General features: G+C 46.5%; 1 protein-coding gene across 2 annotated transcripts in view; it reads left to right on the top strand.

Annotated features, from left to right (window-relative positions):
* The window catches only part of grid2 (glutamate receptor, ionotropic, delta 2), a 393,648-nt gene that overhangs the window by 37,579 nt on the left and 336,009 nt on the right, over positions 1 to 20,060 (top strand). The gene's annotated exons all lie outside the window — the stretch shown is intronic.

Here is a 20,060-nt window from a genome sequence, read left to right as displayed (position 1 = left end):
CAAACTACTGGCAAGCTCGAGGCAATGAGAAGTACTCTGAGCCAACACGTCAAGTGAAGTTCATCAGAAGAATTATGAAGCAATTCACCAAATCTGCTCTTCAAAGGGCTGCGATAAACGCTTGAACAGCAGAGAATGTCCCATCTGTGCGTGTGCCAGTCCCAGATTACGCAGCCTGGAAGTCGAAACAAAAGTGGCTGGAATCCTAAAAGAAAAAAAGAAAAAACTAAGAAGATAGCAAACCTCTGTAGTCAGTCTTTGGGAATTTATTTTGCGCAGTTTTCTCTTAGTCTTCACATCCAGCAAAAATCCTAAAGTGCCCAGTCTTGTTTTCCCTTTAATCTGACTCAAACTGCTTTCCATCCGCGGCAGAGCGTTAGCTAGCGCACGGCCGCTAGCACATACGTGCTAGTGTCCGTGTGTCAGCCAGGAAGGCCTGCTCGGGCTAAGAGCTTCCTTTTTTAGAGAGTGATGACTGAAAGGATACTCACTCATGGGCTGTCCCAACAGGACAACGCTACCAGCCCTGCTTTTGTGATGCTAATGTTTTGCATTTCCCTCTCTTCTTTTTTTAGACCCTGAGATGTCTGCAGTTTTTTTTTTTTTTTTTTTTGTCATGGTGTCCTTCAGGGCCTTTTCTCACAAGTCATGAGACATTTATAAAAAAGCCAGAGAGACAGAGCAGGGAGGGAAAAACAACCTTGGTCTGCGTGAGGCGTGAGTGGGAGAGTGTATACATTAGCATTCAGTTATTGCAGTCGGCGAAGACACAGAGAACTTTATGTATAATAGCTGGCATGCAGAAATAAAGCCGGCTGGGCAAAATAATCATTTGTTGTCAAGGATTTCAATTATTTTTTATTTTAAGCAAACTGATATTTTTATGTAAGCAGCTGTCTCGACTTGGAACTTTTCCAAGTGATTTCCATGTCCCGTGAAAATTGATTTTTGGGCAAAAAAATAAAAAAAAAAAAAAAAAAAGAGGATGACTGAACAATATTGCTTTCTTTCCTGCCGCCTCTCAGTCACTATTGACATTGATATTGAGATCTTTATTTGCTTTTGTCTTTATTTTTTTGTTGAGCGTACATGTACACAGGAACAGAAAATACGTTGTCAAATGTTATTTTTCAACAACTCTCAGAATTTTACAAAAATAACCCCGAAGAGGGGAGTCACTGTCACCAGCGTTTATTACAACAGAGCTATTTCTCGACATTTGCTCTCACCGCTCTGCAGACTTCTGTCTCAGCCCCGACGAGCGCTTCAACACCTTCATGTTATTTTACGCTCAGGGAATTTTTTTTTTACCCTCTCATTTATTTTTGCCTTTGAGTTCTCCGGTGACCGGGAATCTCTACTGCAGGCAACTCACGATGACTCCCCCCCCCCCCCACCTTTGTTCTTGTGGCTGAGGCGCTGCTCTCAGGGCGCCGCAGCTTTGCTCCCTGTTGCTTTCCACAGGCGGTCGCACCAGTTGTGAAAATGAAATCAGCTTCTCTCCGTGGTGTTGGCACGTAAATGCAGCATTCATGCAGCCGTGCCCCGCTGTGACATAAACTTAATATGGCATTGCCCGTCCACCTAACAATAGAACAGTCTTTACTAATGACTTTGCGGGGGCGACATTTGCATTCGCTCGCCGCCAGTCTCTAATCACAGGCCAAACACTTCCCTGTAAGTGCCGTGGAGGAGGGACGCCGTGTGTTACGCAGTGCGGCCACCAGCCCGATTGCATTAGGACCCGGCCGCAGTTAAACATGACAACTCAACAAGGAATAATTATAAGTGCATTATGTATGTGCATTTAAGTAGAGTGCACATGCCGCGGCGAATCTCTGTAGAACCTGCACTGCCTGGTCGAGTTCTTTTTTTATGTTTTTGTTTTTTTGTCGAGAAGCCGCGGCTCGCAAACTTTACTGTCTTTAAATCTTTCATCAGCGAAATCTTTATTCATACCAACAACTTTGCGCGAAGCAGCTCATCCCCTCCTGGCTTGAGGAGGCTGCGGTCCTGGATGGTTTTGGATGAGGGCAGTCATGTCTGACAAGCCAGCGGGGGTGTTGCTGCAACGGCTCAGAAGCCTTTAAAGGTCCAAAATTCACTTCAATCCACTTTGCCAATATTCTCCTACTGCGAAATGAGCCTCAAGGCTCTTAAACTCGCCAGACGTGAGGAAAGTTCAGCCGTTCACTTCATCAGCCAGATCTGCTCTTCAGAAAATGTGTCCCGAGACAAATCGCCCCAAGAGATCAGCCCTCTGTGATGTCACAAAGGAGGCTTTCACTCTCTCCTTACTGTCTAATATAACATATAATGGTTGCTTCCTGCACAGAAATGTTTAGCAGGAAGCTAAACTTAGCATTTTGAAAGTCGTCCTTGAATAAACGTTTAAGTGTAAAACTTTGTGGGGGGGGGAATTAACTTTCGTAAACTGAACTTAAGTTGCTGTTATACTGAAACATCATTTTTTTCTGGTTCACACAGTCTTTTTTTTTTTTTTTTGCTTCACTGCGTCATGTGCGGCAGCTAAACCTTTCACACACACACACACACACACACACACACATGTCCGCCCGAGTCGACTCCATATATGTCTCAGACATAGTTGGAGAGCACAGGCAGCGCTCATAAAGTTTGATGTTGGCTTTAACAAGATGTCAAGGACACGCTGCAGTAGTGTTATGGGAAGCCTGGCTCTCTCACAATGACAAGTAATGAAGTTCTATTGGTCATAGTTCACGGCGTCCGTTGTTGGGCTGACAAGGGGTGGAGGGGTGGGGGGGGGGGGACAGTAATGGAATGGATTATTCACAGCAGCCTGTCCAGAGGTTTATCACTCAGTCATACTGGATTTTATATAGACTGTACTTGTCCCCTATACCACTCCTGGCTCTGCACAGCCGTACACACACACACACACACACACACACACACACAAACGCTCATAACTGTTAACTTGTTTTTACAGTTTCCTTGTATGCAGAAGACAGTTTTGTTGATGTGATTGTTTTTGACCTCCGGCGGAAATCAATAAAAGCCGGAGCTGACGGCTTCCAGCCATACTCTGCTGCAGAAACGTTCCACTAAATCTCAGAATTAGATTAAAAAAAAAGAAAAGAAAGCTTGTCGTGACATTGGCTCAAAACGACTACGACCACATTTTTATATCTGTGTGTCAGTCAATGTGTATGTGAATGTGTGGAATGGTGAATGGGCACCGTTGAGGTGCAGAAAACTGATTAAAAAAAAAAAAAGAAACCAACTGTTGCTAAGATATTCCTCCAGTCCTATAAAGATGGCGTGGAGGTGGATGAGATGCCGCCCTCCCGAGAAGTTCACGGGCAGGGTCGACTCCGATAAGCGAGACGCTCAGGAAGTTGTTGGCGTATCGCTCGCAGAGATTATCGGGCCTTGGTTGGTAGCAGACTCTGCTTCCCCCGTAGCTTCCCCTCTTTTCTTTTGCCTCGTTCTCTTCGGTTTGCTCTCCGATTCTTTTGATCGATAGATATTAATGGGTGAGAAGTGAGGAGGGAAGCGGAGACAGAGGTGGAGAGTCAGCGGCCACGCTAGCGGTAGTTAGCGTTAGCGGCATACGTTAGCGGAAGGTGAGGCAGCGTTTCCTCTCTCTCTCTCTCTCTCTCTCTCTCTCTCTCTCTCTCCCCCCCCCCCCCCCTCCCTTAGCCGTCGGCCCGCACATCCGCTCGCCCATTTCTCATCATCAACCTCCCATCCCGGGCGTCCAAGCAGTTGGTTTCTGACGCTTCCCCATTCACGACGAGCATAAAGAGGACGTGCGCCGCCGCTGTAAATCACGTCCATCCAATCTCAGATGAGATGAGATGAGAGGGAGCGGCGGCCGGGTGGGGAGGGAGGTTTGGGGGTAGGGGTCATTGCTGATTCACCAACCGATCAAAAGGCCCGCTCTGCGTTACTTAAAGGTCCGGGGTGGAACATTTTTTAAGGAAGAGCGCCTGACAGAGCGTTTTGTATTCAGGGCACTGTCAGGCGGGCTTCCTTAAACAATAGTGGCGCAAGATGGAAGCTAACCAGGAGCGAGACCCCGGTTACCCTTTTTTAACATTTGAAACCATTCTATGGCTACTTTTTTTTTGTACTGAGAATATACATAGTGTTTATGGGCAGTAAATTAAGCTTTTACCAATATAAACATCATAAATCAAGCCAAATTTTCAACGCTGGACCTTAAATCTCGATAAAAAAAAGAAAAAAAAAGAAAAAAAAAAGTCAGACAGATTGGCGATCTCACCTCGGATGGCGAGAACTTGCAGGAAGACACACGCAATGGTTTAGTGCGTGGTTGCTGACAGCAGGTGAGATTAAGAAATGTAAATCTGATTGTCAACCATCAATGCCGGCATGTGGAAATGCAGCGGCACTATAAATGTAAATGCATGGCCTCCATCAAGGAATGACGGGGATGTGTGAGTTATTGCATCGCTCGCGGTGTCGCGCCAAACTGAATGTTGCAGCCGGTGTTCGTACAGTATAGGGCGGATCCCGCATGTGCAGCGTATGAGAAAATATAGAGCCGTTTTTTTCTGCTTTTTCGGTGGTGGCAATTCAGTGGAATTGAGTTTAAAAAAAAAAAAAAAAAAAATGTGTGTGTGTGTGACGGCTCTCCCGCGGTGACAGTTTACGGATTAAAAATTTAACTTTACGAAGTGGAATTGTAAAAATGTTTTCCTAGCAAAAAGATTTTAACATTTCTCAGGAGTGCTTTCCACTTCCATACTTACAAGCACATTGCCGGTGTTGACAAGGGAACCAATCATTGATCTGCATGGCATCACTGTTGCTCATGGATGAAACTGTCAAAATAAAACACAGAGTACAGAAACACGTTGCAATATAAAAGGAAATACAATGAAACCTTCTTAAAAAAAATATTTTAAGAAGTGACTCAAATTTTTTCTTTTTTTTCGTAACAGCATTGAGTTACAGCTACTTTTATCTTGAATTTACCTGACCCGACATCTCCTGAAAGGACAATAAAAAGCAATCAGTGAGTGATCCTCGAGAACGTTGTCTGCTTTATGTTCACAGCCATCGGATTGCTTGTCAAAGCAGCTGCGCTGTTTCCCGTTAGAGAGTTGAACACAGACGGCGGCGCTCAGAAAATATTAAAAGGAAAATTGTGGCCAGATTGCACTTCATTTCAGAAAACGGCTCCTGTCTCGTCCGTGTCGAGCGCGGCGGCAACCCTCCGTGCTATTTCCTCCCCGCAGGCGCAATTACGCGTTAAGAAAAATAGTCGCTGCTTACACACAACACATGGCGGTGATAAATACCCTGCTGGTTACCCCCACGACACCGGTGCCCTTTTCTGGCTCTTCCTTCCCGCCATTAAAATGATAAATTGCGTTTTTTTTTTCTTCTTTTTTTATCTACGACGCCCTGTAGTGGGCGGAGGAGAGAAAGGAAGAAAGAAGGAGAAATTGCTGCGGAATCGCGTCCGGCGAAATGATTTCGCTCGTCGGCTCGTCGTGTACAATCGCCTGAAAGAGATGAGCGCTTATTTTTCCTCACGTGTTATGCAGAAGAATAATATCAATGTAGAGTGTTGCTCGCCAGCGGTAGTTGAGCTTCAATTCAATTCCGTTTAGTGGCCGACTTCAGCAACGGGTTTGGACCTCATTGAGCCGCGGCTGGCGTCTGCATTGTCCTCCCTCACGATGCTCATTTTGTTTTGGATAAACAAGGTGGACGGGGTGGGGGGGGGTGTGGGGGGGGTTAGAATTGATTATGCCCGACTATAATCAATTTCCATCATCAGACTTATTGGCCAGGTTGTCGCGAGGTCTCCGAGAGCCGAGCCGCACCAACACGCTCCGGCAATATTGTCCAAGTGTGATAATGATGGTGTCATTGTGTGCGGTGGCACACACGAGTTGTTACGCGCTGACACCACCAAACGCTTCTCCGGCACAAATGGATTTTTTTTTCTCTGCGATTGCCCAGAGGAGCGCCAAAGATAACCTCAGACTCCAGCCTCATTTCAACCCAAAGATGATGAGCTCTATTTTGGTTTGGCCTGATTAACACTTTGCATTTATCTGGGTCTCCTCTGACCCAGCGTGAGATCTGGGGGGGGGGGGAGCTGCGTCTGCGTGCACGCGCTCGTCTCCGCCTCGTGCACCAGTGAGCTCCTGTTGCCTTGCCGTGGTCTCTCCGACCACTCTGACCTTTGACCCCTGACATCATCAAGGCTTTTTTTTTTTTTTTGTCTGTAGATTTCGGTTCCCCTCGAGATGGTCGTGATGTGGTGAGAAATCCCAGTAGACCAGCGGCAGTCTGTGAAACACTCGGACCTGCAGCTCGCCTGGAAACCAACAACCATGTCCCCCCCCCCACGTTCAAAGTCACTTCGGTCCCTTCCTTCCCCCAACTTGTTGTCACCGCGTCCGCATGCCTGAATGGGCTTAGCTGCTGCCATGTGATTGGCCAGTTTCTGCTAACAAGCAGCGGATTGTTCCACCTAATCAAGTGGCCGGCGAGTGTCTGATCTGTGAAGGAGGCCGTGTGTCATTGCTGGTGGTCAAATGTGTGTTGCCAGTTTCTAATTTTCACTTCACCTTGGTTTTTTTTTCGGCCTTCCAATCCTGTTGAGGCTTAATGGCGAGATTGCCGCTGCTGTGCTTGCGGACGGACAGATACACAATCAACACATGACAAAAACATGCCAAGAAATGAGTCAGACTGTTCTCATCTTTTAAAGCCAGAATGGGTTCACTGAAGACAATCATTTATTTAAGATTACAGATGACAGATTCCCCCTGTTGCTTACATGTCGTATCATTATCACGCCTAGTCAAGCAGCGGGTGATAACGTGCTAATTATTGATATCGTGAGACCGTTTGGAATCATTTAGACTCAAATCAACGCTGATATGCAGGTCAACTTGAACATTTTTAGACTGGAAGAGGACTGATCGCGACCAGCAGTCGGCTAAATTAGTTATAAATCAATCATTAGCACACAGTGAATGTGTGTTATGTTGGTGTCAAGATGGGAATAAGGAAAAAAAATGATTCAGAAGGAGCAATGTCTCGCTAAAGTGGAACAAATCAAGTGGAAAGACGTCACTGACACGGACAGATGGAAATGGTCTGAGATGGAAATGGAATCAGGGGAGAGAAGAGATTCAGAGTGTGAGGCTTAGTGAGCAGAAGTTGTTGGGGGGCGGGGGGGGAAGAAAGAGAATCGCAGAATGGGCTCAGAGGGTGGTCCGGCACCATGCTGGAAGCTTTTCATGATGCAGCAGAACCAACAGCCGACTCTTTCACCTCCAACTCCAGCAAGAGTGGAAGGCAGGTGAGAATTAGACTGGAGGAGGAGGGGGAGGAGGAGGAGGAGGAGGAGGGGAGAGAGGGGGGAGGAGGAGGAGGAGGACGAGGGGGAGGAGGAGGAGGGTGAGGAGGGGGAGGAGGGGGAGGAGGAGGAGGAGGAGGAGAGGGAGGAGGGGGAGGGGGAGGAGGAGGAGGACGAGGGGGAGGAGGAGGAGGGGGAGGAGGGGAGGGAGGAGGAGGAGAGAGGAGGGAGGAGGAGGAGGAGGAGGAGGAGGAGGAGGGGGAGAGAGGGGGGAGGAGGAGGAGGAGGACGAGGGGGAGGAGGAGGAGGGTGAGGAGGGGGAGGAGGGGGAGGAGGGGGAGGAGGAGGAGAGGGAGGAGGGGGGGAGGAGGAGGAGGAGGAGGAGGGACAGCTTGTGGAGTGGAATCGTGATCTGGTGACAGGTGTGTGTGAGTGTGTGTGTGTGTGTGTGTGTGTGTGTGTGTGTGTGTGTGTGTGTGTGTGTGTGTGTGTGAGAGACTGGGTGGCTGATAGCAACTCTTCCACAGGCGGTTGTCAAGCGAGGCTTGGAGGCTGCAGAAAGTGTCCGGGCTGGAATTGTGGGGGCACGAGTGCAAAGAGCAGAAATGGACCAGAATCACACCACGAGCCACCGTGAATTATGCATGTGCTGTGATCTGGTGCATGTAAACGGCCGGTGAATTTTTTATAGCAGTCGAGTTGACCGGGCGGCACAGACCTCCCGTCCCCCCACAGACAAAAAACAAACCAACAAACAAAACAAAAAACGGTCAAATTGGACAAATCCAAGCCTTGAAAGGCGGCATGTTTTATTAAATGGGCGCGCTCAAGTGTTTGCCTGTGTGTTTGCGTCGGGAAGGTTGTGGAAGAAAGACAGAGGTCTGCTGTGTTGTGGCGAAGCTCCCCGTGCAGCTGGGGGAAGTCAGCCCGTGAAATAAAAGCAGTGCCCGGCAAAAAAAAAAAAGAAAGAAAGAGAGAGAGAAGGAAAAAAAAAAAAGGAGGAATTGGGGGATTGTACGAAGCCATCTTCAGAACAATTTTCCACTTCAAAGAAATTACATCTTTTTAAAGTGTTATTAGGACGCCTTTGTAGATTGTCTGAAGGACGCGCTGATTTGGCCGGATAGTTTGCAGGCTCCTGGTGTGTGTGCACCGCAGCTTTCTGGAGCCACATTTCTTTTCAACAAATCCACGACGAGCCGGCCGGGGCAAGTTGGATCAGAAAGAGGGAGGTGGTGGTGGGGGGAAAAAAAAAAATCAATATCACCAAATATTTTGTTATGGAGCCGTGTTCTCTGGCCGGTATTGTCGCTCCCTCTTAACCTCAATCCTCTGCCCGAGGCGCAGCTTTGGGACTCAGCCACTCGGTCGGCTTTCAGGTGGTGAGCGGGATTGCCGACTATAACCCCGCCGCCTCCTGCTCCTGCTGTCCCCCCCTAAGCCTTTGACATGCGCATATATTTTGGATGAAAAGGACCTTAACACAATGGCGCCCTCTCCTTCGGTGCTATCAAAGACCACGCAGGCGGCCCCTGAGATAAGTCGGCTATCTGCAAAATAATAAGAAATACATAATTAAAAGATTTTTGAACTCGGAGTTCAAATGAATTTCCCAGACACAGAGACAGGGAGAGGTGCAGGAGGTGCAGGAGGTGCAGGAGGTCAGGGTAAAGTTGCCGCGGTACCTGCCCCTCTCCTAGGTCACAGAGAGTTACAGCACGACCATCAGTCAGTCCCTGTCTTTTCTTTTTTTTTGTTCTGCTTTACGAGCGCGAGCAGAGCTGAGCCATTTAAATGGTATCATCCTTGGTTCCTTTTTTTTTTTTTTATCACAAACCTCATTACTCTGCAGAGCGCCGGAGCTCAGCAGTATTTCCTCAAAGCTGCGTGAGGCTCTTATTCGGTGAGGCCCTCCCAGGATTCCCAGGGAGGGTAGGTGGAGGTGGTGGGATGCTGTTGTTTTTACAATGTCGTAAGTTTGGACACTGCTGATGTGTTCTGGACTCAAATTCCAGCACTGGTTTGTTTTTTTTTTTTTGGAAAGGGTTTAAGCAGGAACTGCCATGTGTACGCCGATGATGTGCTACACTACTGTCGGCACTCGCTGGTATCGATCAGACATCGCAAGAAGTGAGAACTTTTCTGTTTGAGTGAGTTCTCATTTCTCAAGCTTTCGAACAACTTTAATAATTAAGTATATTTTTGTGCAGTTTGTTTGTGCAGTTTTCTGCCAAGTTTATCCAAAAAAAAAAAAATCCAGCTCCCCCATGATCTGCGTCTACTGCCTTCTTATAATTTAGAATAAAAAAGGCAATGAGAATACCACACGTTACTGCTATTTAATGGTTATGATATTAAAATGAGTAACATTTCTCATTTCCATTTTGTCCTTTCAAAACAACACAAATAACAAACTTAAAACTCAATACATCATTTGAAGAGGGTATGTTTTGCCCTCTGTTTACACCGCCAGCAGCGATGCTTTGTTTTAGCTCCCGGCTGGAACTGATGCTAGGGTCTCTGTGTGTCATCACAAAGGCTCTGATTTCCAAAACTTTGTGTGCTGTTACGAGCTTTCTGAGCAGTTTGCTGACAGGCGATCGCTGAAGTCAATTCTCCGTCATTCTTGCATATCGTTTTGCAAGAGAAATTCATTTCTAACCCGCTGCTGCGGGTCAGGTGTCCCTCGGCAGTCTCGCTGCGTTGGAGCGTTTTCTGGTTCAAAGCACTGAATCTGAAATCTCACCGATCAATATCAACAGACTTCAATGTACTTGCTGGACAGAGTTGGTTTTCTGTGGTCATCAGGTGACTTTGATAACCAGTTTAGGTAGAAGTGTGCAGATTATTATCATTGTGTTTAATTTGCCTGACTAATATGTGAGGTGGAAGAGGCCATAATAGGCAATGCATTCCTTTCCGGGTTAAAATGAGTGCATTTCCTGCTTTCTCTATAGTGGAATTCATGAGATCCTCCACGTTTAGAAGGTTTTATTTTATTTTTTTTCCGTGGATGGTATCGGCCCCTGAACTGTTGAAAGATAAATTTTACATCGAGTCGGCTTGTAATGCAGGTTTCAATATCAAAGCCTTGAACCACTGAGGAAAAAACTCCAGGTTGGGGAAATGGATTGAAATCGCACTGCGCCGCTGTTGCAGTGGTGCCCTAAGTAAGGCACTTAACTTCTGCTGCTTGAGTGGATCAGCCCAGTGGCCCACACCGAAACACTGTGTGCCTACCCCAAATTCACTCTTGTGCGACCTCGATGGCCGAGCTGCCGCAGAAGCTTCCTCAACAGCGGTCAGAAAAACAGAGGCGTTCTTTTTTTTGGGAGGTTTTTTTTTCAGTCTTCGAGTTGTGATTTTAATCTTTGCCAAAAAGCAGCCAAAGGAAGAAAAAAAAAAATACAGCGATAAATTATTCATCATAGCAGGTGTTTCTCAAAAACTGCTTTGACAGTGATAGTGTTTTAATCAACCTCCAACCATTATGTGCTAATCAGCATTAAAACACAGAGACGCCTGAATGCACTAAAATGTGTCGATGCAAAGCCCTTCTTGTCAACGGCGGTGAGCATCGCACATTGCGGGGTGATTTCCTGGTGTTCTGTTCACATGAAGTGCTCTGACGGAAGCGCTACCTGGAAAACAAGGCGTAGAAGCAGAGATGCGAGTTCTTTTGTCTCTCTATTTTCTTTTAAACAAAGAAGAAAACATCACTCAGATCGTTGCATGATTTTCCCCAGAAATAGGTCAGGTAGAAGTGAGTTGGGGGAAGAATGCACCATCATTCCACAATGACACACACACACACACACACACACACACACACACACACACACACACACACACACACTGTTCCGTAATAACCTGCAGGTAAAGCAGCTGTTTGAATTTATTTTTAACACCGACTGCGGAGCGACTGACTGGCGGTTACACAAGTTTTGCTCGATTTCTGTTGTGCGTGGCTCTGGCGCGGCTCCCCAACTGAAGGCCGAAAACATGATGGCCGCCATTTTCCAACATAATTGCATGGACGCGTTCTCTCCCGCTGGCCACATCCTGAGGGCAGCGAACTCAAGTGTGTGGAAATGGAAATGATGCTCAGAAGTGTCAGAAGAAGGTCGACGCGGTCCCCTAACCGAGAGGCAACCTCAGTTAAACCTCAACCCGCACACGTAGACAACCTGTTTTGACACAGGTGTAAATGTTTGCTTTGCTCTGATTGGTTGTGAGGTTTTGGAGTGGGATGAGAGATGCTTTTGATGTCGGGCGCGACGGCGGGCGGGCGGGTGGGTGGGATGGATCTCACGTCGCAGGGAGGGGAAAAGAGTTCAAGAGTCGGGGAACTTCAGAGGAGCGCAAGAGACGGAATAAAATAGTAGATCTCGGTGTGAGACAACAGAGAGGAGGCGAGGCGCAGGAGGAAGATTGCCGCGGTGCCCACTGGAGGAGATCAGATGAAGAGGGGGAAAATATGGGATTGCAGGAAAACAGACGGGCAGAGCGAAGCATTTGAGTCGCGCAAATGGAAAACAAAGGCTATTGGGAAGGTAGGAGCAAAGGGACGGGGACTGAGAGGATTGCACACTGGTGTAGGAGACAGCATCTGTGGGAGGGAGGAACTGACTCGGAAGTCACCTTGTTTACAGCCAGGCTTATTTGTCTGTCTGTCTGGTGGGGGGGTGGGGGGAGCAAAACAAGTGTGCGCTTCTGTTAGAGGTGTGCTGTGCAAAGAACAAACGTATGGAAAAAAACCCAAAACAAATGGAGTTTCTTGAAGTCTGACCGTTCATCCACGGGGAAAGACTCCCGCCTTTAATTACAGTCTGGTTATAAACATTCCACTTACGTAAGGGAAACCTCGCGCCTTTGATTCCCCCTCCCCCCCGCCCCCTTTTTTCTTTTTAAATGCAAGGGAGGCAGCGCTTTCTCATTTGCGGCTGCCTGAGAGAAATTTCAGATGAGGGGAAAAAAAAGGAAAAGGTTTCTCAGAGGGAGTCGAGCGGACGATAAACAGCTTGTCGGTGAAAGTCACAGGCAGGCGAAGGCAGAGGCTGCGCCAGCCGAGAGGCAGCCCGCGAAGGAAAGAAGAAGAGAAAAAAGGCTGTCACAGTTGGCAGAGTGCTGCGGTGCAGACTCCCCTCGTCCGCCTTGTCGCACGTGGGATCCGGCAACCAGAGGATTTGTTGGTTCGATCTGTCGCACAGGCTGTTTTCGCCATGTCTCCGCTCTTTTTTTTTTTTTTTTCTTTCCAAATTCCGCTTTTCTCTAATGTAAAGCATCAAAGTGCCTCCCATCGCAGCCGGAGGTGCTTCTGAACGGCCCGTGAAGCCTCCATTAATGCCGCCACTTTTCCTTCCCATACATTCTCCAGCGCGAACGCGACTGGAGCCGCTGACTCTCACACTGAGCTCCTGCTGGATTTGAACGGCAGGCGGCCGCCTTTTGAAAATCAGAGTTGGCATCTGTACTTTCCTTGAGTATTTCTTTCTCTGGCGACTTTCTGCTTTCGCTCCCTGCATTTTTGCACAAACATCCGCACGTTCTACTCCTTACAGTGGGGGGAAAAGGTACGCTTGTTACTTTTGTGTTCAAAAGTCAAACAGATAACACATTCTATTAAAAGTCATTCACTCATTATTACAGTTGTTGCTTGAAATAGAGCGATTTGATTGCAGTAATGTAGTTCAATATATAAGTGGATTATAATTTGGAGGGAGATTGTTTTAGAATGTTTGTTATGGGGTCACTGTTGTGTATGTTTTTAGTATTGATAGTGTAGTATAGAAGTTGTATCAGTATTTTCAATTTTACCATATCTATATCTATATCTATATATAGAGATATAGATATATGTATATATATATGTATTTTTTTTTACACAAGGATCCATCCTTTTACTTCAGCACAGAATGTGAATACTTCTGCCACCTCTGCTGAATATCCTGGAAAATCAGTCGTTTTTTTGCGTGTTGTTGTCAAGACGCGCTACATTCCCTGGAATGCCAGCGTTTCCGTGGTCACAGGTGTAATTCTTCCCGACGCACACGCGCAATGCAAACGCAAGACACGTTGTTGCACGCACGTAAAAGAGATTGACTGCCTGCAGCGTAAACAGTGAAGCTAACGGTAACTAACCCTGTTATACAGCCTGTCGGTCCGCACTGCCACCCAGTTGCCTTGGCCAGCGGTGGGTGAACAGCGTGTTTGTCTGAGTGGGCATCGGGGGGGCCCGGTGTATGGGTTGAGCTCTCCAATGCCTTTTGCGTATGTTGGGGAGTTTCTGTGAACGAATAAATAGGCTAGTGCTGAGTTTCTGTTAGGTGGTTTGACGCAAATGAACAAGCGTATAAAAAACGGTAAGGACAACCTGTTACGAAGTGGAGTTACCTCACAGGACGGCATCGGGGAGCTCCGCGGCTGAGAAGACGGATTGTATCCATCCTCTCATACAAACAGCCAATCACCTGCATTGTCAAAGCCAAAACTGTCTGAACCGCCCAATCGGCCGATACGATTGTTTCAACTCGTGCTGCATTTACACAGGAGCGTTTTTGCGACAGCTGTTATCCCGTCAGCGCTAGTTTTGGATGCATGAATCAGCCAGAGCTAGGACAGGACGTCACTGAGGTGGAACAGATTATGTACTGCGAAGAGTGTTTAAATATGATTTTGCGGTGAGGTCGTTGATCTTTGGACTTTCATTGGTGATTGATTATTTACATGTTTTCTTCGGACACTGATGCAACGTCAGGGTGCGGGCACGATCGAGCTCTGGTCTCCTCGGTCGTTTCGATGGAGTCCTCAATTGACAAGACTTGACTTGAAGGACTTTGATGGCGCTACATAGCTACTGGAAGACAAAAGCAGAGGCAAACCAAACTAGCAGAGGAATATAGTGAGGATTTCTGGAAACACCATCAGCTGTGCTCTCAAGTGCTCACTGCTCTTAGAGCGAGGCAAAATATAATATGCAACAAAAAACGCACACGTGTTTTTCTATTAAAGACACAGACAGAGTTGTGGTGTTGAATGAAGAGGTGGGACGATAAACAGGTTACAGAGAGGCTGAAAAAGAAGACGTGGGAGGAGAGAGTGGGACAGCGCCGATGAGAATGGAAACATAAAATGAGACTGGCTGTGGGGAGGGGGCTGCTCGCCGCCCAGACCCTCTTTATGAAGTTAATAAACTGTCCAGGAGCAAAGCATCATGGTCATCAATCATTCCAAAATGGGAGACGGAGGAAGGGGAGGGGGGAGAGAAGTGGGACAGTGAGGGAAGGTCAAGGTCTGGAGGAGGAGTGGAGGCGTCGAGCGGACGGACAGTGGAAGTGGGAAAAGTAGGCGGACGACCCAGATCTTTTCCCGACCTCGTCCTCGTTCCCTCGCTCTGCGGGATGCGGCCCCAGGATGGCGGTGGAGAGTCGCCTTTCATGCCGGCCAGACATGTCGAACAAATGCGAGTGAAGTGGCACGCGCCCAGCAGAGGTAGTTAGAGGGAGGGGCCTTGATGAGCAAGATGACATAGCGTCCTATAGGAAGCACAAAAACACAACTTCCGCACACGCTGATGAATAAGACGGAGATTCCTGCCAGCGAGCGGAGGGGAGCGGACGAAGTGGAGTGCGACGCACTAAAAATGGCTGTGAGTGATTGAAGAGCCGAATAAGAATGTCCTAGATTAAAGGCGCGAGCGTCGCAGGGAAAGACTTTCATTTCCCCCTGCAGCTACCTTTAACGGCTTCCAGAGAGAGGGAGAGAGAGAGGGAGAGAGAGAGGGAGAGAGAGAGGAAGAGAGAGAGGAAGAGAGAGAGGAAGAGAGAGAGACTCGGGGACCAAAAAAAAAACAACTTTTGATTCCCACACTCTGTCATTGACTCGCGTTGGCTTCATTACCGCCGCCGCTCCCTCCAATCACCCATCAAAGGGAAACCTCCTCTTTGTTTGCATGTTCGTGTCTGATTGCGTTTGCACTTCCATCAACCTTGCTCTGTCTTCATGCTCACCTTCCTGACTCGGAGTAATTGGTTTCTATAAATCGAGGTGGCCTACCAGTTGTCTGTGTAATGAATAGGCAGAAAAGGGGGCAAAAAACATTGAGATTAAATTGCACATCACGCTCATCTCGGCCTCACCTCGTTTTCCGAACAAGTTTTGAAAGTTTATTTTTATTTTATTTTTTATTTTTTTAGTGATGTCACTGTCTCACGGGGCAAACTCATTGGCTACCTTTCTCTGCTGTTGTTTAGTCATGTTCACTGAATACTTTATATTCTGAGTGAGTGCATTAGTTGGTAAAGTGCCCTAACAATGACAAGTATTGAAGCAGCAGAAGTGTGTCCCACCGTACTGCTCGTCCGTAAGCTAGCTGTGCCTGCTAGCTAGCTGTCGACCACACAGCTAGCTAGCAGGCACATACTCGTTGGCACATTTTAATTAGGAATTAACGTTGGGATGCGAGTCTTGGTGTGATAAAGTAGTAGTAGTCTATCCACACTTGGACTTGGGATTACTTCTTTCAAAAACTCATTTTCAGCACAATCACAAGTCTTAATTAAATTAGTCGCAAAGCTTTGAAGACAAAAATAATTAACAACGGGCCAATAAAAAGTACCCCTCCACTCCTGTAAGTAACCATTGTCAAGGACTATCTCAATAATGTTGAAGAGGAGTGATCTACGATATGAAAGCTCTACTTTGACAAAAGAAACACTGAAATAGTCTAATGCTTCCTGTTGTTATTGTAAACGTTATTGCGTAACCGTTCTCTTTGTGGACCTTGCTCTTTGATTTCATTTGACACGCATGCCTCCCGTTCAGGCCTGTTGTTTGATCTACAATGACATAAGAAGTCTTGTTTTGCGCCGGCTCCAAAATCCTCTTCTTTTTTTTTTTTTGCTGTTGTTGTTGTTGAGTATCAAACAATCACAGTCTGGCTCATTGCTATCTTTGGTACGTGACACAGCTGGAAACCTCCAATGAGAAGCTACCCCAGAATGAAAAGATGGGTTTTGTTTCTCCTCTAACGTAAACTTTGACTTTCTATGTGGGTGGTAAAAAAAAACACAAGGACGCAGCCGTTTTTTGGTTGCAGAGTGTCCTGCTGCAGCCCATGCTCACCGTTGCTCCAGAAAGCGGCCGTGGGGCCGACTTGTTTACAATGCAGACTCCGTCCGTCGCACCACCACGCTGGTGAAAAATCGTCCGAGGGCGAATGTGGAAAACAAAGTAATGTCATTAGCGTTCCCTGAGGCATTTTCTCTGGAGTGATGCCTCCAGTTAACGCAAATTGCCTCTCGTGGAGCCATGCTATTTGCGGCTCCCCTCTCCGGGCCTGTGGCCACCAGCCTGCGTTGATTCAGCCCATGAATTAATGATAATAATCAAGAAGAAAAAAAAAGACGGATGCTCAGTCAGAAAGAACCCCCCACTCATCTGTCAAGTGTCAGACATGGCTCTGGCATCTTTTCTGAACCTCTTCAGAATTCCCTTTGTCATGACATGGGGGGGGGGGGTGAAGAGAAGAGAGATGATTAATAAATTCATGACGAGCGGCTCTCCGTCTCCCCTGGCTGCCGGCTCGCTCTCCTTCGTCTCGCCCTTTTTTGTGTGATGCTCTATCAGGGCGCTGGGTCTCGTCCTCGTGGGACCAGTTTCTGCTGGTTCATTACTTGGCGTGCTGCAAACCAGGAAGTCCTTACGAGGCCGCTGATTCGACCACAATGTGGCGGTGTCCGCCGGATCGGTTCAGGGACTCCGAATCTTCGGGAATTTGAGGGTTTGGAGGTTGTCTGGGTTCTTTGCCCTTTGTGTAAATATGTTTTTGGTTGAAAGCGCTATGCAAATATGACTGGTGCAGCTTGATGTCTTTTCTGTGTGTGTGTGTGTGTGTGTGGGTGTGTCTGTGAGTTCCTGCACCCATCACAAGTGCTCGCTGGCGTACGGAGCAACGTGCATGTTTCCTCCCTCTGTCTGCAGATGCTGCATGAGATTGGACAAGCCCAGTCAAAGCCGTGCGGGATAAATTTAGCTCGTGCTAACACCCTTGGAGGCCTCTTAATAATTGAGAAGGCATCTGCTCCAATTAATGTGGCCCTCTAAATGGAATCCCTATTTAAATTCTCCCTAACTGGGTCACTCTTTTACCTCACTCCCTTTCTTTTCCTCCCGCTCCCCGTGCGATGCAGCGAGGGAAGAAAATGAGCCCTCCTTCTGCTTTTAACTGGTTTTCAGGGTTTTTTGGAAACATCGTCGGGGATGTTTCTGCCCGGGGTCTCCCGAGCACGAGCACACACACACACTCACTCACTCACTCGCACTCGCACACACTTGTAGAGGCAGACAGAGACGAGTTTGGACGTTTTCATCTGAATGGGAAAAAAAGGCGCATGAATGTGGAACTTCTTTGAACTTTGATTTGGTTGATAGATTTAGCACATTCAATAAGAAATGTTGGGGGGGGGGGGGAGAAGGAAAAAAAAAAAGGAGTGGGCGCTTTCATTTGAGCTTATTAAGTCTGAGTAAGCAGTTACCAAAGTTGGTGATTAGTTGCTCAGCTTGCCAGCTGGAGTGAAGCTAATAAAGGCGTTGACTCGAGACACGTTTGGAACTTTTTTTTTTTTTAGGCCCGTCAGTCAAAGTGGGAAGATATATACATATATCTTCACATATATACATATATATATTTATATACATATATATATATATATATATATGTATATATATATATATATATATATATATATATATATATATATATATGTATATATATATATATGTATATAAATATATATATATATATATATATATGTATATATATATATATATATATATATATATATGTATATATATATATATGTATATAAATATATATATATATATATATATATGTATATATATATGTATATATATATATATATATGTATATATATAGTCTCTGCACTGCGTTTTGATTTCTTGTTAAATTACTGCAGCGGCGTCAGCAGGGCTATTTTGTTGCCAGTATTAAGGGATGTCTTTTCACTGCCTCGTCACTGTCATTTGTTATGACACAGTGTCAATACACATCAGTCATGTCAGTCTGCTTTGCTAAATACTGCATACAGCTCCGTTCTATTTGTAAAATTGATGTCAGCGAGGAAGAATCGTCCCGTTTTTGTTGGCTGATTTCCAGCTCGCTGTGATTGGTTGGACGTCCGGCCTTTAAGATTTCGAACATCAAAGAAAAAAAAAAAAAAACAAGAAAATGACGGGGAACTCTCGTCTTGGATTCGTCTTGGACACGAAATGAGTTGCTCCCGTGGCCTCGTCCTGACTCCTCTCTAATTCCCAGTGTACATAAGCACAGTGCTCGGAGGAAACCACACCCCCCCCCCCCCACTTCCTGCTGCAACTCTCTCAAAGGACGCTGCACAAACTCATTGTCGCCTCACACAAACACCGTCTGCAGTTCTCCACTTTAGACTGACGAACTGCTTGTGTTTGTGTTGATGCATGTCGTGGGTGTTTGCATCTGTGTACGCCCGTGCATGTGTGTGTGTGTGCGCGCAAGTGTAAGCGCTTGAGGGCAGTTGTGTGTTGCTAAAAATAGCTCCATGGGCCATAGCGACAGAGAGATCCAGTGTGCAGCTGGAAGCTGACTCATAGAGCTGGACACTGAATGTGTAACTCACTTCCTTCCACCTGTCCCAGAGCACCCGGCCTCCTCCTCCTCCTCCTCCCCCTCCTCCTCCTCCTCCTCCTTCCTCCTCCACACTTCAAACCACCACTCTGCTTTCTAACTGCTGCATCCAGAGAATTTACTGTCCACCCACCGGAAAGATATTTACAGCCACCAAGCCCGACCCTCCAGTCCAGCCCAGTGTTTTACTTCTCAGACTGCAATGTTTCTCATGCTTTATGCCTCCCAGGGCAAACTTTCACTTCCTACAAACTTGCCAGGCTCTTCGCTCAGACTGGATAAGAAACTCACTCGGTCGTTAAATGTCAGAGGTTAAAGAGAAAAAATTAAGTTCCAGCTCAATGTGTGTCTAAAAGGAACACTCATATGACCGAAAACTGACCGATTATTTCCCATGTCCAAGAGGCAGATGTGAACTTTCCACTGCCACTTTACTTATATTTTACTGCTCTGGACCTCATCTGACACGACAACCCTGAAACCGAAAGAAACGATTGGGCAGATATTTACAACATTATTTCAGACTTTGGATCGGACAGACACTTCCTAAAACCATATTACCACTGTTAACTCTCAATTGAGATGTCATTGTAGGTGTGATGACACCTATTCAAGAGACTCGCGTGCGAACTGGACTGTTCAGACTGAGGTCACTTCCCCCCCTGAAACTCTGATCTGCATTTGGATTTAATGAGAAGATGTGAAAGCAACCCAAATCCAATTTTACTCCATGTGACTCATACTGCCATCAAATCTGAGTCTCAAAGCAGGGATTTAATTCATCTGGGCCCAGTGTGTGTACCGCCATGTAAACACTGTTTGGAGGATCCACATCTTGCCAATAGAGCGTTTTTGATTCAAACAAGTCAGACTAAAAACAAACAACAACAGTCCGATGCAGGAATTCAAGATTCTCCTTTTAATCCATTGGTTGGTTAATAGCATAATTGAGTGAAAATATCAGTTCACCTTTTAAAATTGATCATATTTACTGTATATATACAACAGAATTCCTGTATGCAATCTGGTTGATGTCATTAGAAA

This window comes from Nelusetta ayraudi, unplaced genomic scaffold (genome assembly GCF_046127955.1).
Source record: "Nelusetta ayraudi isolate G7.1 ecotype Tasmania unplaced genomic scaffold, CSIRO-AGI_Nayr_v1 ptg000170l, whole genome shotgun sequence".
Classification (NCBI taxonomy): domain Eukaryota; kingdom Metazoa; phylum Chordata; class Actinopteri; order Tetraodontiformes; family Monacanthidae; genus Nelusetta; species Nelusetta ayraudi.
The sequence above is the reverse complement of the archived record's forward strand: the minus strand, read 5'-3'. Positions and strand labels throughout refer to the sequence as shown.